Below are 15623 nucleotides of genomic sequence, written 5' to 3' on the forward strand. Positions count from 1 at the left end.
GAATGAATGCCATCTGAAATAGCTCCCTTCAAACTACTCCAGAGCCACAGCCTCCTCTGAATAGATGGCAAAATTTTCAACAACATTCATTTCAAATCCTGTTGACTGAGTATGTGGTTCAGATGGGACCTTGTTATATATCTTTAAATTATTTCATTGGGTCATAAATCACTACCTTCACAATTCTCTACAAGACACACACGGAATCCTAGTTAGTTAAAAGATGTTCAATATTGCAGGCCCCCAGAGAGGGGGCTCCTGTGACCCCTCCTCACACAGATGGTCTGGCTACACGTGCATGGCTAGGCCAGCCAGGCCAACGCAGCTCTGATTAGCTTTCTCTTCCCATATTTGAGCAAGGCTTTCCCTCAGGACTTGACCTTGTCTCATCCTCTCCTGGCCTTCTGTCTACACATTCCTTGGCGTCAACACCCACCCCCATTGTCCCGCTGAACCATCGCCTGGCTATGGCTGCCCTGCAACTAAGATACATGTATTGTGTCTAACTGAAAAATAGAAACTAAATACATTTTAAGGTGCAATGGCTAATGACTGATAAATACTGTTTGGCCATAAAGGAAATTCTTTGGAGTACGATTATAGTCAAGAGGGGATAGTCAGTGAAAAGATTATTATCTCTTCCACAAATCATCCCCAGTGGAGATTTGTTTATGTGCTCTGGGGCCACCTTCTTGTCCCCTAGGATTTACTGCAGCAGCTGTAATTATGATTACTGAGGACCTTGATACAACTTCGTCGTCTTGGGCAGGCAGACGCTAAAGGGATTTGTGAGGAAGACAATTCATACTTTGTACACACCTGCCTTCTTAATACTTCTTGTTTTCACCTAGTGTCCCTGAAACTCCCTCTCCCTTCACTTTTCTACTCACCGCCTCCTTAACAGGGCTTCTGTTTACCTCTTTAATTAATTAATTAATTCAATATTTATTTGGCACCTATTAGGCCCCCTGTGGGATAATAACACCTTAAGCTGTGATCTCATTTAGCAGAATTACATCTATTAAAAGACTCTGGGAGACTTAAATGTTTTTAAGTCCCAAAAGAAGTAAATTTCCAATGGTTGGCAACCCACCGGTTGGGAGATACAAATGCATATTATACAGCAGATCCTTGGCACGGAGAGCCCCAAGGTTAGATCTGCCTCGAAGTTAATAAAGCTTCAGCTTTAGGGTCTCACACTGGCACAGGCTGGTTTTGTAATTGTGTCTCCTTTTTGGTGAACAGGACCTCCAAAATTATATAAGCTTCAGACCCCACAAAATCTGGACCCTAAATGACTAAACCCTGCCTTAGTTTGTTCCACTTGCTATAAATACCATAGAATACCATAAACTAGGTGGCTTGGAAACAAGAGAAATTTATTTCTCACAGTTCTGGAGGCAGAATAGTCCAAGGTCAAGGCACTGGCAGATTTAGTCCCTGGTGAGGACCCACCCTCTGATTCATAGAAAATATCTTCTTGCTTTGTCCTCAAATGGGCAAGGAAGCTCTCTGGGACCTCTTTTGTAAGGGCACTAATTCTGTTCCGCAGGCCTTCACCTGCATTACCTAATCACCTCTCAGAAGCCCTACCTCCTGATACCATCACCTTGGTGATTAAGGGTCAACATGTGAATTTTCAGGGGACACAAACATTCAGACCATAGCAGACTCTCTGCTCCCCTCCCTCCAACACAAAAAAAAAAAAAAAAAAAAAAAAAAAAACCAGAGAAGACTTATGAGGTCAAAAGCCATGTCTATCCTATTAATCAGTTTCTAAAACAGCACTGACACATAGTAGGAGCTCCAGAAATATTTACTGGATGTTGAATAACTGATAATATATATATATATATATATATATAATGTGCCTAGTTCTTTTCCTGACATGTAGTTTAGGCTCAATATTTGTTGAAAGAATGATTATTTGGATGAATGAATGGATGAATGAGTGAATGAATGTGAAAGGTAAGTGAATCTAAATTTCTGCAGAACAAGATGCTCTCTCTGCCTTACCCTCTGCCGTTCAACCAGGCAAAGTGACCCCTCAGCCTACCCCAAGACCAGGGATAGCCCAGCATGATGAGCCTATCTAGGAATGGTTAAGGTACCATGCCTTAACTGTGTGTGGTGAATAAACAGGCTCTTGTTAACAGGGATACAGTTATGTGGTAATACTACACTTCCATTTATGAAGTTCTAGATTTCAAAGTAGAGAGCTGGGATCTGTTCCCACTCCGCCCACCCCTAACATTTATAGTAAAGCACTGTCTAATGAAGAATTATATTCTTAGGGAAAAATGAAAAACATGTTTGAGAACTCAACCCTTATTAACACCATTTTTTCGGTAACAGTAACTATTAAACAGTTATGTATTTAACCTTTGTAGTCTTTAAGCCTGCTAAAATGTCTAATTAGTTAATTAGGAAAAATAATCATGTGCTAAAAAAGGAAATTTGAAAATTGTATATGGACATATAAAGCTGTGGGTTCAAAATAAACTTCTATTTTGAGACTTTAATGCTGTCTCAATTTATTAGCATTTCATGACTCTTTGTATTCATTAAAAGATTTTTCACAAAAATATTGGAAAGTTTCCCAAAATCCTCCCCATGCACCTCCTAGTGTATATCAAACAGAATGCTAGACTCATCTACTCAAATCATAGTTGGAATTGCATTTTTTAAGAAGCTATTTCATTGGAAGTCATTCAAAAGATACACTTAGGGAAAAATTATTTTAATTTATAAGGTCGATGTTTCTCCATCATGAATCAAGTATATATAAATTGTTTTCAGAGGTTTCTTTTTTGCTATTTATTATAATCAACTTGAGAAGCATTTAGCATAGACACAAACATGTCTGACATCAAGGTCATTGTTAAGAGGCTGCTCTTTCCTTTCTCTTCAGCACTGTACGTACTTATCATTTATGTTTACCATGTAAATAATTGGAACCTATGGTCTGGAAGGCACAGAATGAACAAATAACTTCTGAATGTAGTATGCAAGTTGAAAAGAGGGAATTGATCATTTCCAGGTAGTAGTCAGGACAATTATCTTTTCCAGTTTGGGGAGTAAGATAATCTCTATCATGGATTTCCAAATAAAGTACATTTTATATGGAATGGTGCTCGAGGTTGCCAATCAACCTTCCCGTCCAATGCCCCACTGTCTCTAAGCCTAGTTAGCCTCGATTTGTCATGGTGCTTCTGGTTGGAAGCTTTTATATTTGCTCAGGCTGTTCCCTTGACCACAGAATCTCTTAAAGGCAATCCACTGTATTGTCTGAGATTCTAAAAATTAAACTTCTCGACCCAAGCTAATGCTTTCTCTACAGTGAATTGCAGAGAAAATGAAAGCCAACAAAGAAGGTGAGGTTTTGGCTTTTTAAGAAAATAGCTGACTAGGCATGAAAGATCTCAAGGTAAGGAAAGGTAATTTCTTCTGAAGGCCTAGAGCTGGAAGGGGCAGTATGGGTAGCTAAAGTGGTTGAATTCTCCTCTGCACTTAGGCCGTCTGGATACAATTATTGGCTCTGGCAATTGCGTGCTCTGCTTTCGGTGACATAGGGTGTAGTGAATCATGGGAGAATTCAGATCTTAGGGTCTGACAAAAAGTATGTTCCAATTCTGCCTTCCTCACCTAATAACTACAACTGTGGGCAATGTATTTGATTATTCTGAGCTTTGGTTTCTTTATCTTTGAAGTGGAAATACCAACACCTACCTGGCCAGGGTGTGAGGATTGAAGATAATGTATGCTAAGCATACCATAGTGGTTGGTTAGCACATAAGCACGAAAGAAACAGTAGCTGTTATTATAACTATGACTGCATGGTCCTTGCCCTTCTATTAAGGCTGAAGTGAGCTAACACAGTTCTGAGAGTTTAATGAAGCAGCCTGGCCTCATGACTAGTAAGACTAAGGAGACACGGGGAAAGGTGTTCATCATCTGAGGAATTACCATGGACAGGGAAGCGAGAAAGAGTTGCTATTGTATCTTTAGAAACAGGGTTAACATAGCCATCAGGATCTATTTGTAATAGAGTGAGAGCCTAGTTGCAAATAAAAGTTCCATTTCTTTGATAAAAGAGTCTGGCCTGAGACTGTGTCTTGAACCCAATATAACTAGACTTCAGCAATGCAGTGCCCAACTGCATTGGGGCTGTGTTGTTCTTTGTATGAATAGATGTATAGAAACAGTCTTGAGAAATGTCAGAACCATTTCTGCTAAAGTGATCTTGGTCTTTATTCTAGTTCTTACTCCAGAAACAAGGATGCTGTTTGGTACTCTCTGTCTTTCATCTCACCTCTATTTCATGCTCAGCTAATGTAGGTGGTGTGTCCCCAACTGGACAGTAAATTCATGTCCTCTGGTATGAAGAGCCCATCTATTTTGCCTCTCCTCCATATGTCTCTGAAGTTGTGACCTGAGCTGGAAAGAGTGGGTTTCATTCATTCATTCATTCATTCAGTAACTATTGAACACCTACTATGTGTTAGATGTTCTCCTGTGTGCTAAGCTGAAATGACAAGCAAGACAGACATAGTCCCCGCCTACATTGAACTCATTTTCTCCTGAGAAAGATGAACAGTAATCAAATAACCCCAGAGATAAAAATTTTTAATTGAAAATTGTGACAACCGAAACAAAAGACAAGTTCAGGATGTTCTGAGCTTTAATAGGGCCTCTGACCTATTCTGGAAGATGGGGGAATGTTTAAGATTTCCAGGAGGAAGTAACATTCTAACTGAGATGTGGAGGTTTAAGTAGGTCTATGGGAGTCAGATGGGGATGGGTAAGGCATATTCTAGGCAGTCTGGGACAAGGTACTTAGGTGCGAAGAAGCCCAGGGTATCCAAGAATTGAAAAAGAGGCCAGGAGCACTGAAGTATGAAAAAAGTTAGGCTAGAGGATCCAATGGCAAGCTTGTAAAAGACAACTATGCCTAGACCCACACCCTAGAGTTTCTGATTTAATTAGCATAGGATGAGTCCATGGCATGGTTATTTTTATTTAAAAACCAAAATAAAACCAAAAACTCCCCAGACAGTTCTAATATACAGCCAGGGTTGAGACATTCTGAGTTACATGTAGTACCTGTAGCCATAGTTTTTATCATAAGAGCAATGGGGAATCCTTCAAGGATTTTAAGGAGGGGAGCAATTGGGTGATGACATTATCAGATTTGCTTCTGAGAAAATCTCTCTGGCTGAAATATAGTGATGGATGTCCATGACATCTAACAAATTTTGCTATGCAGCCAATAAACATACAACAGTAGATTCAAGGTAGACTGGGCATCAAATTTACTGTATGTGAAATCTCTAGATCAAAATGCTTCTGGCTTGGTGGTGGTAGATCCTCCTCTGTTGAATAAGCTGATGATTCTGTACAGGGCAGTAATTTGTAGGTAGAATGCAAGCAAAGACTTCCAAGGTAGTTTGAAGTACCTGACCTCGTTTGCGTCCATATGGAGAGGTTCTGAAAGGGAAGTGATAGCTAGGTCATAAAGCTGTACCTGGCACAGGTGACTTGTGTTTGACCTGTAGTCTCAGGCCCATCTCTTAGCAACGAATGTCTCTGAGCTCCCAGTGGTCTGTGGGTAGCTCCCAAATCTCCAGTGGGAAATATGAAAATACCTTAAGCTCCCTTCACTATCACTGAAGGAAACAGAACCTGATTTCAACAAGGATACTGCCTTTTTAAAAATGCACTTCAAATGCACAGAGACTTGTAGTCAGAATGCAAGGAGGAAGCAGGGTGTCCTGGGCAATCATGTTACATTTAGAAAAAAGTCAAATGGGATACATTCAAAAATAAGGTCCAAGTAAGGTAAGGGCTCTCATATATACAGTATAGTATATATATAGTGTGTGTATATGTGTGTGTGTGTGTGTGTGTGTGTGTGTATGAAATAAAAGTGTTTGGAATAAGCATCAGTGTTTAACCTGGCTGAACTTTATGTCTAATGAAGACCAAGGAAATAACTTGTGCTAAGTATTCTACTGTGAACATTCTCCTACTGTGCAAGAAGCCCAGCTAGTAAATGTAGCAACCTCAGATCCCTCTTAGGAAGACACACAAATGTCCATATTCCACTTCGGCAATGCTGACCCTCTGGCTTCTGTGGCAAAAATACAGACTATCCGTTTTGTAAAAAGATTTGCGATTTGAAAAATACAGAAAAAGGAAAATAAATTTAAAATTATACAAAATTCCAATGTTTACCTGAGATGTCCACACAATGAATATATGATAGCAATGACTACCTGTTACCCCAACATTTCATTTTTAAATTACATAAAATAAAATATAAAAATCCGCATCTCTGTTTTATTTTCTCTTCTTCATTCACACATTTAAATGGCTCTGTTTTATGTTTGCTTTACCAAGCAGTGCTGAAATGAATATTCTTACCCAATCATCTTTATGCATTTATGCTATTATTTCTGTAAGACAACATGATTTGGGATGACAAACTTTTGGCACTTTTTGATTATAAATGTAAAATCCTAATCATGAAAAATTTAGAAAATAAAGTAGTAATCATTTTTAATGATGTAGTCAACACTTAAACATTTTATTAAACTGAGCTAGTTTCGGAAATATAATTTAAATTCCTGGACTTTGAAAACTTGCCTCCTTGCCTCATCCTTTCAACAAATATTTGTGGAGTCTCTTCTATGACAGGCACTGTGCAAGGCCATAAAAAGATGAAATGCAAAAAAAAAAAAAAATGAAATGCAGAGTCCTTGACCTCAAGGCTGATGAACTGTACTTATGTCCTAGATTTCAGTATCAAAAGAAAATTTTATCATCCTTATGTTGACACTTAGCCTAGAATTAATGAGGTTTTCTGCACAGGATTAAATGAAATGATACCTAAAATGCCCTTAGCACAAGGTTTGGCATATAGGAAGTGCTCAGAAGATGTTACCACTTGTCATTACCATCATGATAGAACTAATTCTAAACCACCCAAATATAAGACTGTCCTCAGGGAATTCAATGAATAATTCTCAGTAGAAGTATTCTTATGCTTGTGAATTGCTATGTGAATTTATATTTTACTTTTTCTGATCAATTTCTCATCAGCCTATTCAAGTTATTAAATTTGAAAAACACTGCTGTGTTGTATTCTTAGAGACTGAGATTTGTATTCTTGGAAATCAGGCTACAGGCCTAACTTCCCTGCTCAGGTTTGACTGAGAGTCCATTTCAGCAGTCGTGGTGCCTGCAGAAAGTAGCCAGGCCCAGCAGCCAGGCTTTCCTGCAAATCCCAGGTGTTCTCTGAGGTGCCTCTCCAAAGGTCATATAGGTAATTGTAAAGAAGGTAACAGTGAGGGTTCAAAATGCCATGACCTTTCTGTTCATGTGTGTCTCCTAGGACTATTTAGAAGTTTTCTGCACCCTGCAGGAAGGTCTAAATATAAGCCATTAAGGACACAGAACAAAATATATTTTAAATTCTCTCATAGCTCCTACCTTCAAGTTTCTACTAACTACTTATTTCAGGTTTTAGGCAAAAAGCTTAAACTCTTTTTATTATCCTTGAAGGAAACAGAACCCAATTTCAGCATGAGTATTGCCTTATTTTGAATGCACTCCAAGTGCATAGAAAAGCAATGTAGCTAGAATACAAGAAGAAAGCAAGACATCCCAAGCATTCATTTTATATTTAGGAAAAATTTACAAAAACACTGGACACACGCAAAGCAAGGGCCAAGGTAAGGATTCTTACAGTAAAGGTGCTTTGGAGGCTGGGCGAAGTGGCTCATGCCTGTCATCCTAGCCCTCTAGGAGGCCGAGACGGGAGGATCACTTGAGCCCAGGAGTTCAAGACCAGCCTGACCAAGAATGAGACCCCATCTCTATTAAAAATAGAAAAAGGAGGTGGATGTGGTGGCATGTGCCTGTAGTCCCAGCTACTAGGGAGGGTGAGGCAGGAGGATTGCTTGAACCCAGGAGTTCGAGGTTGCTGTGAGCTAGGCTGATCCCATGGCACTGTAGCCCAGGTGACAGAGCGAGACTCTGCCTCAAAAAAAATAAAATAAATAAAATTAAAAAAAAAAAAAGTGGTTTGGAATCAAAACCACTGCTTCATTTGGCTGAATTTTACACCTAATGAAGACTAACTTGTCCGAAGTGTTCTTCTACTGTTACTCTTCTGCGACTGAAGGTGGAGAAGGAGGAGTTGGTCAGCTTGGAGGAGGCAGAAATAAGAGGAATCATCAATGTTTATAGAATGCCCTCTTCCCCAAGAGTTGATAACACATAACTGTGTCACCAATATTATAGGGTTGCGGGGCAGGCAGTAGGTAAGGTAATGGACCTCATGGATACCTGGTTTGTCAAGTGCACATTGACCACTGTTACTGTTACTTCAGTAGCTCTTGGAAACCACCTGCTGTATGCAGCACCAGAACTTCCTTCTAATTTAAATCTTTTATCATGAATTATTATACTAACACCTGTTCCCATTTGTTAAGCACCTAATCTGTGCCGGACATATTTCCTACTTATCTCTAACATTTACTACTCTCTGAAAGGGAGATGTTGTTTTCTTAATTTTACAGGCAAGGAACTTGAGACTTGAAGAAGTTAAGGGAAATGCCAAAGACACGGAACTAGGAAAAAGCAGCATTGGGAGGGATTCAGACTCAGGGCTTCTGCTAAGGTGCTTTTACAAACCCTTATTCTGCTACTGAATCCTGGTCACTTTTCTATCTGACCTGTCAAGACAGGAAACAGCCAACTGCCTTTGCACCATCCCCCCACCGCTAGAGTACAGACATCCTTCCCTGAAGTTGAGCTAGATATATGCCTTTTAGTTTTCTTCTTTTCTGCATAAGGATTCCTCATCCTTCACTCTTCCCTCATGACCTGCCCCTTAATCTTGCATAGTTCCTTCCTGGGTATAATACAGGGTTAAAAATCTTTATCCTTCAGAACTCCACAGCCCAGAGCATAATATATGCATTGTTCAGCATCCCAAAGGCAGAGTACGTTTTATAACTATAACATCACTACAGTATTTCAATATAGCTTGCTATCACTGGGACCCTGAGGCTTTTTATATACATTTGTCACCATTCCCAGGATTTTATTGGCATAGTTGATTTATTTTTTTCTTCCCAAATGCCCTTATTAAACAGTGTCCTGTTTATTTCTGCCCAAGTTCTCTAATTTGTCACTACAGAGTGACCTGAACAAATGAGAAAAGTGAACAGAAATCCCACTGCTTCAGAGATGCTGATTTTGGGATCTACTACTCATACCCTCCTCCATACACACACCTCCTCCCACCCTCCCTCTTTTTCTTCCTTCCCTCCTTCTTTCCTTTGAGACTTAGAGAATTTAAGTAACATATCCCAAATCACCCAGCTAGAAAGTCTAATCTGCGTTGGTTTCCGTCGTGCTAGGTTGTTTTTTCATCTAGTTGCCTAGAGCCTAGATCCTCTCTCCAAAGTGTTGTCTGTGGACGAGCAGCACCAGAACCACCAGAGAGTTTGCTGGAAATGCAGGCTCCCAGGTCCCAGCCTAGACCTTCTGAACCAGAATCTGCATTTTCACAAGACCACAGGAAATTCTAAACATTAAAGTTTGAGAAACACTGGTGCAGATTATAGGAACCTTTTTAAACAGATATTTGATCTTTCTTCCCACCCAGCAGAACTGCTTGTTCACCCATACCCCACATTGAAACTTCATTCGTCCACACCAGTCCTTCAATCAGGGAGATCTCATTTATTTTGCTGGTAAATGGATTACAGGTGGGCTTTTGATACAATTCTTCACAATGATACAACAGAGAGGAATGCTGGGGACCTCAGGGAAAGGATTTCTTTCTTTTTACAATTAATTATATAGGAAGAAACTGTGTCTCTTCTACCACTAGATATTGTGGTGTCTTAAGATGCCAGAAACTATGGCAGCCACGATGGGATGGTTGCCAGGGGCAAAACTAACCCCTGAAGATGGCAGAGAGAAAAAATGAAAATTGTCTAAGCCACCTTATCTCAAGGTTCCTTGCTCTTTGAGAGAACACATTTTGCTTAATGTTTAAACTAGCTGACTTGGGATCTTACTTGCAGCCAAAGGCATTCATGCTGATACCAATTATATTTTTCTTCTGGGGATAAATGTGTTACAAGAAGCAGGATCAGCATGTTTACTAAAACCAAGATAAATTACACCAATCTCTCGGTCTGCTGAAAGACTATTAGTTTGGTCAGATAAGAAAGTTATAAATCAGGCTCTAAAGTTCCTTGGTCTCTTCTGGCAAATTTCTGTCTTCCATCATCTCTTCTCTTACACATCTTTCCCTATTCTCATCTGCTATCTTTTTTATAAATGTAATATTTTGAAATTGCACACTTTTTTTTAGAGAGTTATGTTTGCTTTCTACTGAAAATCCACCACAGAGAGTAGGTATGGGACCAAGGAGAGTGAAACTCAGCAGATAATTTAGGAGTCGAGAGCAGGAAAGGCTCAGTATTTAGATGTGCAATTACTGCTTTGTTTTCACTTAGCCTCCTCATCATTTTGTGAGACTTACTCATCTTCCCTGTTTTTCAATCTTGGTCATGTGAAGACATAATTAGTATTTAGTAGAAGTTTTCAAATAACTGTGAAATTAGTTCTTGCAAAGAAAAGGTGATCAATGAGATTTTTAATTGACTTTTTATATCACTTAAATGATATTCTGTTAACAAAAGCTGATGCATGATTTCTGGAAAGATTTGTAACACCCCTCCCCCTAATTTCTGATCCTGTATTGATTAATGACCTAATTAATCTTGGACTTGAAATAATTTGGGGGCTGCTTCACTAGTAATGGTGAGAATTGGCAAGGGTGAGATTTTTTCAGCCACCTAGGACAAAGAATGGGTTCAGCAAGACTGAGTTCAAACTTGGAGTTAACACATTCTGTTTATAGCTGAGTAATGACTACTAGCTGCCTCTCTTAGACAAATACATATGAAAAAGAATTATAAAGGTTATTTTGTTAATTTATTTAATTTATCTTTATACAACTAGTGAGGTTTTTTTCCTAATCTGTTATCATGGAAAATGCCAAGTATTTACAAAGTAGAAGTAATAAGATGACAAAGTCCCATATACCCATCACATAGCTTCAACAGCTACCATCTCATGGCCTAAATGGTTTCATCTGTACCCTCTCCCATGTTTTCCCAGCCCCTGGATTATTTTGAAGTAATTCTCAGTATATCAAATATGACCTGTAAGTATCTCCATATACATTTCTAAAATATAGAATACTTAAAAAACAACCATAATACTATCACACTGAAAAATTAATATTAATTTTATTTTCCTTGATAACATTAGTTATTCCTCTTTTTAATTGTCGTAATTTTTTACATAGTTTGTTTGACTCAAGATATCTTATATCTTTTTAATGTACAAGTTTTCCCCCTGTTCTCTCTCTCTCTTTCTCTCTCTCTCTTTCTTTCCCCTTCTCTCACCCCCCATTGCTGTTTGTTTATTGAACAAACTGGGTTGTTTGTCCTGCAAAGTTCCTCTATCTAGATTTAGGGATTAAATATCTACTCTCTCCATTTAGATCTAGCTAATTGCATCCCAGTGGTGTCATTGAATATGTTTTTCTGTCCATTGTATTAACATTTTCCTAGAATTAATAATTTTATACCTAGAGGATCGATCAGATTTAGGGGAGGTTTAATTCTTTTGATTCAAGTGAGGTTTAATTTTCTTTTTTCTTTTTTTTCTTTTTTTTCTTTTTTTTTGGCAAGAAAACCTCATAGACAAAAATGCATTCTTCTGTGAGGAAAACAGATGAAGTTCATTTTTCTGTCTTTGTGTGATGTTTGTAGTCTCTGATAATGTCATCTTTTTTTCCCCCTCTGTATTTTGAGATTTGAGTGAAATTTTGTCTCTGATTACATTACCTGATTAGGAATTGTAAGAATTCCGGCCCCTTCATTTGCTGAGAAAATTTTGTTGGATTGCCTGTGAAATGTATGATATAGTTAGCTCAGTAGTTTTTCTGAATGAAAGAGGCAAGGAGATAAGTTGCTTCAGCTCTTTGGAGTATAGAAATGCCAAGACACAACTCTATGCTTCTTCTATATGTAGGTAGTGGCTAGAAAGCGAGTTAATCACTCCACCACTGGCTGTGTAACCCTGGACAGGTTAAGCTCCATGACTGCCCTTTTCATCATCTGTAAAATGGTCTTAGCTATACCAGTGTTTTATATATAAACATATATATGAATGTGTATGTGTGTATGTATATATATAAACATATATGTGACACAAAGACAATATTCAATAAATGATAGCTATTTTGTTGATATTTAAATAATGGTGATTTATTTTGATAATAATATATTGATTAAATAATAATACAGAATTGTCTGTCATATTTTAAGATTGGTTTGCTGATGACAGCAGGTTTGGTCCATTTTTTTTATTTTTATGACTAATGTTAAAAAAATTAGTATCAAAAACTTGGAAATAGGTAAAAGAATGACTGCATGTTCTTTCAGTGTCATACTGGAATGTTATTTAACAGGCTCACCCAAGGATAATTTTGTTCTCTGTGGGTATGCACTTTCCTATTTTCTTTTTGTTTAGATATTATCTGTTTCTCTAAAGGTAAATCTTGGCTTGTAGAAAATTGAGAGTAATATAAATAATGTTTGTCCAATACAAATGCAAGTAAAACTTGTTTGGTAGAAAAGATAACCTCAAAGGTTAGTGTTTAATTGCCCATTAGAGCAAGAGCCAGTTTTGTATCTATCCTAGCAATCTAATTCCACATTTCTTTCAGTACAAATATATATTCAGTCTCACAAATTTTCTTTGAACAAGTTTTATCATCGTCCTATTGCCCTAAGTTAAATCAATCTCTGATACTTGTTCAGTTTATATTTGTATGAGAGAAGTATCTTTTTGAAAATTATACTTCAATACTAAGTTTTCGACCTCAATGATGAACTTTGCTGCTCCATTTGATATTAATTATAGATTTTAAGTAGTACACTAATACCATTTCCCTAGACATCACGAGAAGGTACATATTTCTTCTCATTAACACACCATGAGCTAAAACCTATACTGGTTTTAGGTATGTAGCTAAAGAACTAAATATTCTTATTTATATCAAATAGGCTTAAAGGGGTCACTGCATCACTGGAGTTCCACATAGGGCACTGGTCATGTATGATGAAGTTTCGAATTTATCAATACAGTCTGCTTAGAAAGACAAAGATTTCCTTCTATGAGAGTAAGCTCTCGTTGACTCTTTATTTTTAAAGTGCTTTAAGGTATAGGATTCAATTTTTTTGGAGGGGGCATTTATTCATATATATGCGACAACGCTAAATAAATAAAAAGTATCATAAAGTCTTCTTTTCTCAACCTTCCAAAGACTAATTTCTGTAATTTCAAGCCCAATTTCCACCCTATCTCCAGCCTTTTCACCTCCATAATGGAAGGAGTCTTTGTTGCTTGGAGAAAACCAATGTTAGATTCAACTACATTTTAAAATGCTGAGAGAGAAAAGGGAGGGGAGACAGACAGAGGCCAGAAATGAATCAGAGTTGAGGAAGGGGAAGAAGAGAAATTTTCTAAGGTTTTTAAGAAGAGGCCATATGAAGGTTGTGGATTAAAAAGGGGAAAAAATTAATTAAAAGTTCAGTGAGCAATGTTGGACTTTTAAAAATGTACTTTGAGAAACTTGGGCATAGAATGGAATTACCATGAAATTACTTTATAAATATGATGTGTACCCTGAACCATGCTTCTTGAAAAAGAAGTACTTGGAAGCTAACATCATGATTCTGCAGGTTTATTAGGTCATATATTTATTCTGCAAATATTTATGGAGCACTACTAATGGCTAGGCTGGGGATACACAAAAAGACAAAGAGCCTGCCCTCAGGAACTTATATTCTCACTGGGGAGAGAAGAGAACAGAAAATAAACAAAGAGTTGAGTACAGTGGCTCATGCCTGTAATCCTAGCATGTTGTGTGGCTGTGGTGGGAGGATTGCTTGAGGCCAGGAGTTCAAAACCAGTCTGGGCAATAGTGAGATCCCAACTCTACAAAAAATTAAAAAATTAGCCAGGCTTGGTGGTGCACACCTGTAGTCCCAGCTACTCGGGAGGCTAAGGCAGGAGGATAGCTTGAGCCCAGGAGTTTAGGATACAGTGAGCTATGATAATGCCACTGCACTCTAGCCTGGACAACAGAATAAGACCTTGTCTCAAAAAACCCCTCAAAAAAAGTGTATATTCAGAGCAACTTGAATCTATGTTCCCAGGTGGCCATCCACAAACTCCATACTTAATAATATTTTCTAAATCTCATTATTTAAGGTTGATATATCTATCAAGGACAGTAACTACCATGGCTTCCAGTGCTTTGATAAAACTTCAGATGCATGGCCTGACATCTGCGATTTCATATTGTTGGAACATTCATCATATCCCTGGGGGTTGCTACTCTCTATAAGTTTGCTGTAGCTTGACTATGCCAAGAAAGAAGGCATATGCAGCATTCAACAGAAATTATGGTCCCATGAAATATTTTGAGAAGATGAGGAAGGCTGGTATCCTTCAGAGTACAAAGTGATTTTGGAAGATGAGTAGGCTAGAGAGAGAAGTGGGTGATATTTTATATAATGAGATGAAGTAGGTTGCCAGTGAGTAAACAGTGCATTTCTTTCTAGCCAAGTAGACAAAGCACATCAGATTGAGATCAATCTAAGTAGACATCAGGTTGAGTAAAAGTTGCTTAGATCTAGACCCTGATGGCCCAGTGAATCTGCATAATTTTGTATCCCTCAGAAGCTAGCATTGGTATTAAATTTTTCTTGGTAGATTTGTAGAACCTAGAAATATTTTTGAGAGTAGGTGTGGCTTAGAGATACATACTAGAGAAGAGATAACTACAATGAACCCTTCCTAAAAGCACATTTTATTTATGGAAAAAAAAAAAAAGGAGAGCGAAATTACATGGCACTTCCCTTGTGAAGAATGGTATAGTTCCATGGCATATTCCTACATCATGTTTGCTCATCAGGGAAACGGAATGTGAAGCAATTCTCTTTTATCAGCTTAGAGCTCCTATGTCAAGGGAGGGTTATTTTCCCATAAATTCAATTTAAAGAGAAGGAAACATAATTCACTTTCAAGGTCATTAAAAAGAATAAGAAAAGTTAGATCCTATAAATAAAACTTTAATATGCTAAACTAACTGGCAGCAAGAGACAGAACTATTTTCTCAATAAATATTGTATAGATGTGCTTTGTCAATTAACTTTTTTTTTTTTTTACTGTGAACAAAATGTAAATGTCATGGATAAATGATAGCTTTAATGATGTTTTCCAGCGTTGTGCTCCATGTTACCATGGCTTCTTAACAAAGATGTTAAATCATTAGGAGTCATATTTCATGATAATTAACTGCAAATCTGGTAATATTACCACTTTTCATTTGGCATGAAATGATGAGGGAGAACCATGAGGTTTATTGGAGGTACATGGCAAAGGACAGAGCAACTTAATGTATGTGTATAAATCTTATAAAACTACCTATCGGACAGCATTTTATGATCGACATAAAT

At 37.8% G+C, this 15623-nt stretch overlaps 1 protein-coding gene across 4 annotated transcripts in view; it reads left to right on the plus strand.

The window, feature by feature from the left end:
• The window catches only part of MACROD2 (mono-ADP ribosylhydrolase 2), a 1707340-nt gene that overhangs the window by 1028468 nt on the left and 663249 nt on the right, over positions 1-15623 (plus strand). The window lies entirely within an intron of this gene.

Source organism: Eulemur rufifrons, chromosome 20, assembly GCF_041146395.1.
Source record: "Eulemur rufifrons isolate Redbay chromosome 20, OSU_ERuf_1, whole genome shotgun sequence".
Lineage (NCBI taxonomy): Eukaryota > Metazoa > Chordata > Mammalia > Primates > Lemuridae > Eulemur > Eulemur rufifrons.